General features: G+C 46.8%; 1 long non-coding RNA gene across 2 annotated transcripts in view; it reads right to left on the minus strand.

Annotated features, from left to right (window-relative positions):
* Nucleotides 1–5,507, minus strand: part of LOC141101047 (uncharacterized) — a 71,983-nt gene extending 66,476 nt beyond the window's left edge. For both annotated transcript variants that reach the window (XR_012234868.1, XR_012234869.1), the window contains exons 1-2: nucleotides 5,364–5,507; nucleotides 2,077–2,216 (exon numbers count right to left, since the gene is read on the minus strand). This is a non-coding gene — a long non-coding RNA (uncharacterized lncRNA). The remainder of the gene's footprint in view (nucleotides 1–2,076; nucleotides 2,217–5,363) is intronic.
* Nucleotides 5,508–10,028: the final 4,521 nt, after the last annotated feature.

Genomic DNA, 10,028 nt, shown 5'->3' on the forward strand with positions numbered 1-10,028 from the left:
ACTACATATATACTACATTCATACAACATACATACATACATACATACATACTACATATCTACTACATTCATTCAACATACATACATACTACATCCATACTATATACATACAACATACATACTACATACAATACATTCATAAAATACATACATATAGACATACAGTACATATAACATAGCGTACATACTCACCATCACTTGTCACTTTGATCCCCGAAGCCCGTGTCATCTGTAAAAAATATTAAAATAACAAACAACCAATATACTCCCTGATCCGCAGAAATCCACGAGTGTCCCACGACGATCACCTGCAGTGCATCACTGAGAGGTTACTATAGTTCACTGGTCTCACTTTATGGCAAAAGCTGCGTGGGAACTTTCTCACACAGCGATGCCAAAAGTGAGACTAGGGACTATTTTTTTACAGTGGCGGAGGAATACAGTGCGGAAGGATGCCTACCTCCCGTCATTATATTCCTGGAGCCCCTAGAGAGCGGTCGCATCAGCTGATGCTGCTGTTCTCCACGGGAGATTGTCGTGGGACACTCGTGGATTTCTGCGGATCAGGGAGTATATTGTTTGTTTGTTATTTTAATATTTTTTACAGATGACTCTGACTTCGGGGATCAAAGTGACAAGTGATGGTGAGTATGTACTCTGTTATATGTGCTGTATGTCTATATGTATGTATTGTATGAATGTATTGTATGTAGTATGTATGTAGTATGTATGTACATGTTGTATGAATGTAGTATATATGTAGTATGTATGTATGTATGTTGTATGAACGTAGTATATATGTAGTATGTATGTAGTGTGTAGTATGTATGTATGTTGTATGAATGTAGTATATATGTAGTATGTATGTATGTTGTATGAATGTAGTATATATGTAGTATGTATAAATGTAGTATATATGTAGTATGTATGTATGTTGTATGAATGTAGTATGTATGTAGTATGTATGTATGTTGTATGAATGTAGTATGTATGTAGTATGTATGTATGTTGTATGAATGTAGTATGTATGTAGTATGTATGTATGTTGTATGAATGTAGTATATATGTAGTATGTATGTATGTTGTATGAATGTAGTATGTATGTAGTATGTATGTTGTATGAATGTAGTATGCATTATGTAGTATGAATGTATGTTGTATGAATGTCGTATATATGTAGTATGTATGTATTATGTAGTATGTATGAATGTTGTATAAATGTAGTATGTAGTATGCATGTATGTATGTTGTATGAATGTAGTATATATGATGTATGTAGTATGTATGTGTGTTGTATATATGTAGCATGTATGTGGTATGTATGTATGTTGTTTTTTTTTTGTTTTTTTCATTCAACACATTAGCCGGATGATGGGACTACTACTGTCCCATCATTGGCTAATGTGTCAATCACTGTCATTGTAGCAGGCATAGCCCGATGGGCAGAGGCGTATCTAGGCTTTCTGGCACCCGGGTCAAGAATTTGGTTCGGCGCCCCCCCCCCCCAAAAAAAAAGTACATATGTGACTTGCACACTTAGCCATGTACCCACGAGCTGCTCTCCCTAATGCTCTCAATGTTCAGTAAAAAACTGAAAGCAGGAAGAGAAGCTCGTTGTCACAAGACCACATCTATGAAAATCGCATATGAGTGAAGTGTCCATGTGATGACTACTGGAACCTGCAGAGCTGAGTCCTGACATTGCAGCTTCTGAATTCTCACAATGAATGCACTGCACACTTTTAGGATTCTCCCTTGCCGATGTACAGTCATGTCAGCACAAGTATGTGATTTGTATACTTCTGGCCACACTCCGACTAGACGTGCCCGGCCTCGCTCTGTTCATTTTCATTGAGTGAGGCCACACACGTCTAGTCAGCATGTGACCGCATGTATGTAAATTACCGGCATGAGAGAATCCTGACAGTGTTCAGTGAGCACTGTGAGAATTCAGAAGTCTGCAGTCACATAGAATGACAGCAGACTCAGCACAAACCTGGACAACCCCTGTAATGTTCCTAACAAATAAAAACATGAGAATTAGTCAGTATCACAAATAATATTTACATCCAGGTACCTTATAGATGACGTCGTCTCTGCAGTCGTTCTCCTTTTCTTCTTCTTGTCCAGACCCCATGATGAGTTTTCTCATCCACATCTCGTCTCAGCAGACTTCCATCTTCTCCCGTCTTCTGCAGCAAATCTTCACACGATGCCCTTAAAGATAGAAGTGTCATTATAATGCTCCTAAATAAAAATGTCTGCAATATACTGTCGCCTCACACTATTCCCCTCCCTCCTCATACTGTCTCCTCTATCATCCTCCTGTTCACAACAAGCAAAAAAGGCAGCAACACTTACCTGCCCAGGTCTAGAACAAATGCACTGCAGGGTGCAGCCAGCCCATAAAGCAAGATGTTAGCAACACAGATGCAAAATACCAGATTAACAGCCACTCTCCACATACCCATTCCTGGAGGCGGTGACTGCCCAGTATACAATTGCACAATGAGGGTCCGCATAGGGTACCGTTCACACAAGGGAACTGCATGGTGTCTGGTTCACAGCCTATTAGTAACGCCCCTACTATTCGATTAGGCGGGCTGGCCAGCACCCTCTCAATGCATCCCAGTGTGAACACCCCTCATACGAGACCAAACGTGTCTGGGCTCGGCTGCACCCCGAAAAATGTAGTGCAAAAAATGTTACCAATTAGTGAGGTATTAGCTGATATTTTGGCCAAAATATGCTATTTAGTTTAGTGTAGGGACCCGTAAGCGTGAGGAACTTTGGCGCAGTTTACGGGCTCAAGTATTTTGGCCAAAATATCAGCTAATACCTCACTAATTGGTAACATTTTTTGCACTACATTTTTCGGGGTGCAGCCGAGCCCAGACACGTTTGGTCTCGTATGAGGGGTGTTCACACTGGGACGCATTGAGAGGGTGCTGGCCAGCCCGCCTAATCGAATAGTAGGGGCGTTACTAATAGGCTGTGAACCAGACACCATGCAGTTCCCTTGTGTGAACGGTACCCTATGCGGACCCTCATTGTGCAATTGTATACTGGGCAGTCACCCCCTCCAGGAATGGGTATGTGGAGAGTGGCTGTTAATCTGGTATTTTGCACCTGTGTTGCTAACATCTTGCTTTATGGGCTGGCTGCACCCTGCAGTGCATTTGTTCTAGACCTGGGCAGGTAAGTGTTGCTGCCTTTTTGCTTGTTGTTATAAATGAATTTTTGAAGACCTGAGTCTTCTTCAGTGGCTTTGCTATTTACATCCTCCTGTTCACCATACTGTCTCCTCATATATTTACCCCCTCACTCTCTATACTGTCTGCTCACACATATCCTCGACTCCCCATACTGTGTCTGCACACATCCCATCACCCTCACTCCCCATACTGTGCCCACATAAATTCATCCGTTCGCACCCCTTACTGTCTGCACCCATCCCCCATACTGCTTCCTCATACATACTCTTCATTTTGTGTCCTCAAATCTCCCCACACACGTTAAATACCATCCCCACTCCAAATCCACCACACACATTAAGTACCCCCCATCCCCACTCCAAATCCCCCCACACATTAAGTACCCCCATCCCAACTCCAAATCCCTCCACACATTAAGTATCCCCCATCCCCACTCCCAAATCCCCCCACACATTATGTACCCCCACTCATTAACCCCCATCCCCACTAATTAACCCCATCTCCACTCATTAAACCCCATACATTAACCCCCCTACACATTAACCCCCCCACTTATTAACCCCCATCCCCACATTAACCCCCATCGCCACTCATTAACCCCCACACTCATTAACGCCCCACTCATTAACCCCCATACTTTAACCCCCACACTCATTAACCCCATCCCCACATTAACCCCCACACTTTAACCCCCATCTCTACTCATTAACCCCCATCCCCACATTAACCCCCATCTCCACTCATTAACCCCCCACTCATTAACCCCCATCTCCACATTAACCCCCTCACTTTAACCCCCATCCCCACATTAACCCCCATCTCCACTCAATAACCCCCCACTCATTAACCCCCATCCCCACATTAACCCCCATCTCCACTCATTAACCCCCCACTCATTAACCCCCATCTTCACTCAGTAACCCCCCCACTCATTAACCCCCATCTCCACATTAACCCCCTCACTTTAACCCCCATCTCCACTCAATAACCCCCCACTCATTAACACCCATCCCCACATTAAACCCCATCTCCACTCATTAACCCCCCACACTTTAACCCCCACTCATTAACCCCCCTACTCATTAACCCCCATCCCCACTCAATAACCCCCCCACTCATTAACACCCCCCCATCTCCCATCTTCGGTGGTTCTTCAGCTCCACAGAGGAGCACACTTACCACCAGCGTTTGCTCTGGGCGCCGGGGAGTGACGTCAGCAGAGTGATCACATGACATGATCACGCTGCTGACGTCGCTCTGACCCGGCGTTCAGAGCTAATTGTACAGGCGTCTGTATAGACGCCAGTACAATTGCTGCCTGGGAGCCGGCGCGGCCTCCTTCTCTGCGTCGGCTGTCAGCTTGACAGCCGTCACAGAGAACAGCAGGCTCACAGGATGGGGGGCGGCAGAGCGCAGCCGCCGGGGGGGAGACACTGCGGACCGCTGCATTAGGCAGCCCGACTGCGCCCCCCTGCTGGCTGCGCCCGGGGCAACTGCCCCGGCTGCCCCCCCCTGGATACGCCACTGCCGATGGGACTTGTAGTCCCATCGGACGATGCCTGCACACACACAACCCCCGGCTGGCCCGCACAGACCCCCGGCAGGCCCGCACAGACCCCCGGCAGGCCCGCACAGACCCCCGGCAGGCCCGCACAGACCCCCGGCAGGCCCGCACAGACCCCGCCCACACACACACACGCACAGTCTCTGCCCACACTCTTCCCCCCTCCCGAATTGGATGTGCAAGGAAAGAAAGGGTTTATTTTCATTCCGATATTTGTGCCCCATTGACTTGCATGGGTTTCCGGTATCGGAATCGGCGATACCCGATATTTTTGGGGTATCGGTCCGATCCAATCCGATATTTCCTGATATCTGAAGGTATCGCTGAATACTAATCGTGACATCACTGCAGGTCCTCAAACGCCTGCAGGTCCTGCAGGGAGAAAGGCGTACAGTGAACACCCTCCTGCCCACACTGCCGATGCTCACATAAAACCAGCCCATTAAATTTCTGTACAAGGCTTCATAGCACATAGCATGCTGGAAGCACAAAACACTCCGGTTTCACATCACTGTCCGCTGTATTATCTCTGTGCTGTTCCATCTAAGGTTATGATTGTATGCTTATATAATTGTGTTATGTTACCTTTCTTTGTATTCAGTTTTGCATTTGGTCTGCTGCCACCAGCTGTCCTTTTCTGCATAGCAGACGGCAGCTAATTAATTCTAGTACATGCCTCCCACTTCCAAGTCACGTGACTCCTTCACTCCTGCCGGAGGCCATTACTAGTTTCTTTTTCGCCCGGGAGAGACACGCTTACCAGGCTGTGGAAGGCATTAGTTTTTTGACCACACATTCACAATTTGCTAAATTTTTTGAATCATCTTGCTGCATACCTTGCTGCATACCTTGCTGCACACATCTTGCTGTACCACCTGGGTTGTTACACCTGCATTTCTGGAGAAGTACTGCATTACCAATCATACGCTGTATGTCCAGATTTCCAATAAACAAGTCTGGACTTCACAATCCCTGGTGTGTATCATCTCTCCGGACACATTAACAGCAAAACAGCAACAATGGTCCTGTCTACTCTGCATTGAGGAAACGGAAGGTAGGAATCTCTCCCAACCCCAATCAACTACACCTCCATTCGCCTCATGTGGGGACAGAATAGTCAACAAACTGCCTTGAAGCCCGGCAAAAAAATCACCCTTATATCCTAACCCATCTTCCCGCCCACATACTGCAGCCCTGCTCCGCTAAAAAACTCTGCAGTGTCACCCCAGACCGCACTGTGCATAGAGACTGTCTGTATATTATACAACATTGCTGCAGATTGTCGGACTGCAAAACCCCACAATTCTCTAAAAACACATTGGGGATCTCATCAGGACATCTTAACTAAGCTGCACTGTGATTTCCAGCCCCCAATTCAAAAGTTCAGTTTCTTAAAGAGACAGTGCACCTTAAATCAAAATGGCCGAAAAAGACCCTGCACAGTCTCCCACTGCTGAAACAGAGCAAATACTACCCGATACTGTCCATTATGAAGAGGGGGAAACAGAGCCAGCTTCAGAAACAGACCAAGACTCACGACCAAGATGTCAAACCAACCATAAAGGCTGTCGAAAACTATCACAGTACAAAGGATGAGTTCAATGACAACCTGGACAACCTATGGGAACTAGTCACCTCCCTCATGTCAAGCATCCAATGCCATAAAAATGATGCAGTGAGTCTACAGGACACTAAAATGGCTAGACACGGCCCACGGAAGATAAAAGAGGCTATCCGCAAGGTACGTTGCCTTCCTAAAAGACTCTAATATTGATGAAGCCTCATCAGAATTAAGCAAAGTGGATTCCACAGAAAGAGAAAGGGACGCCGCTGTGCAAGACGCCAAAGATAAAGCGGAGCTCCGTATTGCTCATCTGCAAGAATCAAGATCCCACAGGTCAGGCTCATCCAGACACTCTTCTCTGTCATACAAATCATCCTGCTCAAGAACTTCAGCCCTCAGCGACAGAATCTTGGAGGCCCATTTAAACGCAGAGCGATCCAAATTAAGACATTCCTTTACAGAAAAGAAAGCAGAGGCAGAAGCAGAAACCAGGAAAGCTGAAGCACAGGCAGAAGCCAAGAAAGCTGAAGCACAGGCAGAAGCCAAGAAAGCAGAGGCTCAAGCAAAGATCCTTCAAACAGAAGCAGAGGCTCGGGCAAAGATTCTTCAAACAGAAATGGAGGAAGAAATCGCTCTAGCCGAAGTAAAAATATTTGAGCAAGCATTGAAGCAAAACATAGACCCGATTTGCCTACCACCACTGGAAGAAGAAGACCCAGCTGTCCGTACCAGTGATTATGTGCAGAAACAGATATCTGCAGCACACACCTTCTCCAGCGACGTTCAACCCAACAATGTGGAAACATCCAAGTCAACCCAACTTACGGTGCCAGTGTTACCCACAGCATCTGCAGAGACCCAAGACCAACGCCATAATGCGTCCCCTCAGGTACAGTAATCATCACAAGACGACCATAAGATGCACTCCAGTCCATCTCCACAGTTCAAGCCGCAGTCATCGAAATCTCCAGAGGTTAAACCATAGCTCAACCCTGCAGCAACATCATTCTACCCAGGAACAATTCACCCTTCCACGCCACAAAGCTTATACGCCCGAGAGGCAACACAAGCTAACATGGTAACAAGGAGTGAAGGATCGGATATGCCCGAGTTAGCCAGGTTTATGGTGAGCAAAGATCTAATCAGCACCAGCCTCTCAAAGTTTGACGACTGTGCAGAGAACTACAGAGCCTGGAAAGCAACCTTCAAGGCCACCATTGCTGACCTCAACCTATCTGCAGAACGGGAGCTCGACCTCATGGTAAAATGGTTGGGTCCTGACTCCGCAAACCGTATCAAGAGTCTTCGTACCGTCTATGTGGGGCAAGCTGAAGCAGGTCTCGCTGCTGCCTGGCTGAGACTCGAAAGAACCTATGGCAGCGCTGAAGCCATAGAAAAGTCCCTATTCAAGAGACTGCAGATCGTTCCAAGGATCAACCTTAAGGAAGCCCACAAGCTTCTGGACTTAAGCGATCTGCTTATGGAACTGGAACTCGCAAAAGGAGACCCTCGTCTGTCTGGATTATGCTACCTGGACACTGCCTATGCGGTGAACCCAATCGTCTCAAAGCTGCCGCATAGTCTGCAAGAGAAGTGGGCAGTATGCGTTTCCAGGTACAAAAGATCACATGATGTCACCTTTCCTCCGTTCGATCAGTTCTGCAAGTTTGTCGACGAACAGGCCCAAATCAGGAACGACCCTAGCCTAGACTTCCTGAAGTCTAACACTACAGCTCAAGCAACACCGTGTCATCAAGGTATGAAAGCGTCTCACATAGACCCAAGGACTGGTGGAGCAGTATAAGTGTCAGAAAGACTAACCTGCCACCATCTGCAGTAACTGCCGATAAACAATACACTATTCCCTCGAGATATAAGTCTTTCATTCGTGAGTGTCCCATTCACAAAAAACCGCACTCACTGAATAAATGTAGAGGCTTCAGGTCCAAAACCAGGCAGGAGCGCAAGAAAATCCTCAGTGAACTTGGGGTATGTTTCAAGCGCTGCGCCTCAATAGAACACATAGCCAAGGATTTTAAATCTGCCACTAAGTGTGTAGAGTGTCATAGTGACAAACACCCATCAGCTTTGCATCCAACCGCAGCCACCAGCGATTCAGCAGTTGCAGTTACCTCTAGTCCGGCTACAAGCCATGGCGGGGAGCCACAGAATAACAACAATTCTACAACGGCTGTCTCCTGCTCATGCTCAGAAGTATGTGGGGAGAGCCAAAGTGATAAATGCTGTGCCAGGATATGCCTAATCAGAGATTATCCAGAAGGGCAACCAGAGAAGGCAGTAAAAATGTATGCCATCATTGACGATCAGAGCAATCGATCCCTAGCTGGACCTAAGCTCTTTGAAGCCTTTGGAATCAAGTGACCAGCAACGCCATATACTCTGAACACTTGCTCAGGCCGCATAGAGACTAGCGGCAGAAGGGCACAAGGTTTCATTGCTTCTCCTGTCAACGGAGCCGTAGAAATACCCCTACTTACACTAATCGAATACGATCAAATACCCTGCCAAAGGGATGAGATCCCTACCACGGAAGCTGCGTTCCACCAACCACACCTAAGGCACCTAGTCAGCGTTATCCCACCTATGGACTCAGATGCTGAAATCCTACTTCTGCTCGGCAGAGACAATTTAAGGATACACAAGGTCCGCCAACAGTGCAATAGTCTTGACTACGCCCCCTACGCACAGAGACTCGACTTGGGGTGGGTAATCATAGGAAATGTGTGCTTGGACCAAACAAGAGTCGATTCCTTTAAGACTTATGTACGCAGAGACGGACGAGCTACTTTCTGCAAACCATGCCCTCATCACTATGAGGTGAAAGAGAAGCCTCCAGATCCCGTACAGCTGCCTGATGTCATTCCTTCTCCCTAGGCAGACGACTTGGGAAGATTGGTGTTTCATACGACTAAGGATGACAACAATGTAGCCCCGTCAATGGAAGACAAGGAATTTGTCAGGATAATGGACAATGAGTTCCTTAAGGACGAGACCAATCACTGGGTTTTTCCCCTACCTTTCCGAGCTACCAGGGTAAGGCTCCCGAACAATCGCGAACAACCCATGTCCAGATTCAACTCTCTCCAGCGCACACTTAGCAACAAACCGGAGATGAAAGAACACATTGTCACCTTCATGAGCAAGATATTCTGGAATAACCATGCGGAGCCAGCTCCTCCTTTAAAGGAAAACGAGGAGTGCTTGTACCTACCCTCATTCGGAGTATATCACCCACGGAAACCTAAGCAAATTAGAGTTGTCTCTGATTCAAGTCCCAAACATCAAGGTGTATCTCTCAACGATGTCCTCCTCACGGGTCCTAACCTTACAAACAACCTAGTAGGAGTGTTGTTGAGGTTCCGGAAAGAACCCATTGCCATCACCGCCGACACTGAACAGATGTTCCACTGTTTCATAGTCAGAGAGGACCATAGGAATTTCCTCAGGTTCCTGTGGTACAAGAACAATGACCCCAGCAAAGAGATGGTGAAGTATCGCATGAGGTTGCACGTATTCGGGAACAGCCCTTTACCAGCAGTGGCAACCTATGGCCTGCGGAGAACCGCACAAGAAGGAGAGTCCAAATATGGAACAGATGCCAGAGACTTTGTAGAGAAAGACTTCTATGTAGATGATGGACTAAAATCTCTGCCCACAGAAGAAGC

Source organism: Dendrobates tinctorius, unplaced genomic scaffold (assembly GCF_039654945.1).
Source record: "Dendrobates tinctorius isolate UK_male_01 unplaced genomic scaffold, ASM3965494v1 ptg000114l, whole genome shotgun sequence".
NCBI lineage: Eukaryota > Metazoa > Chordata > Amphibia > Anura > Dendrobatidae > Dendrobates > Dendrobates tinctorius.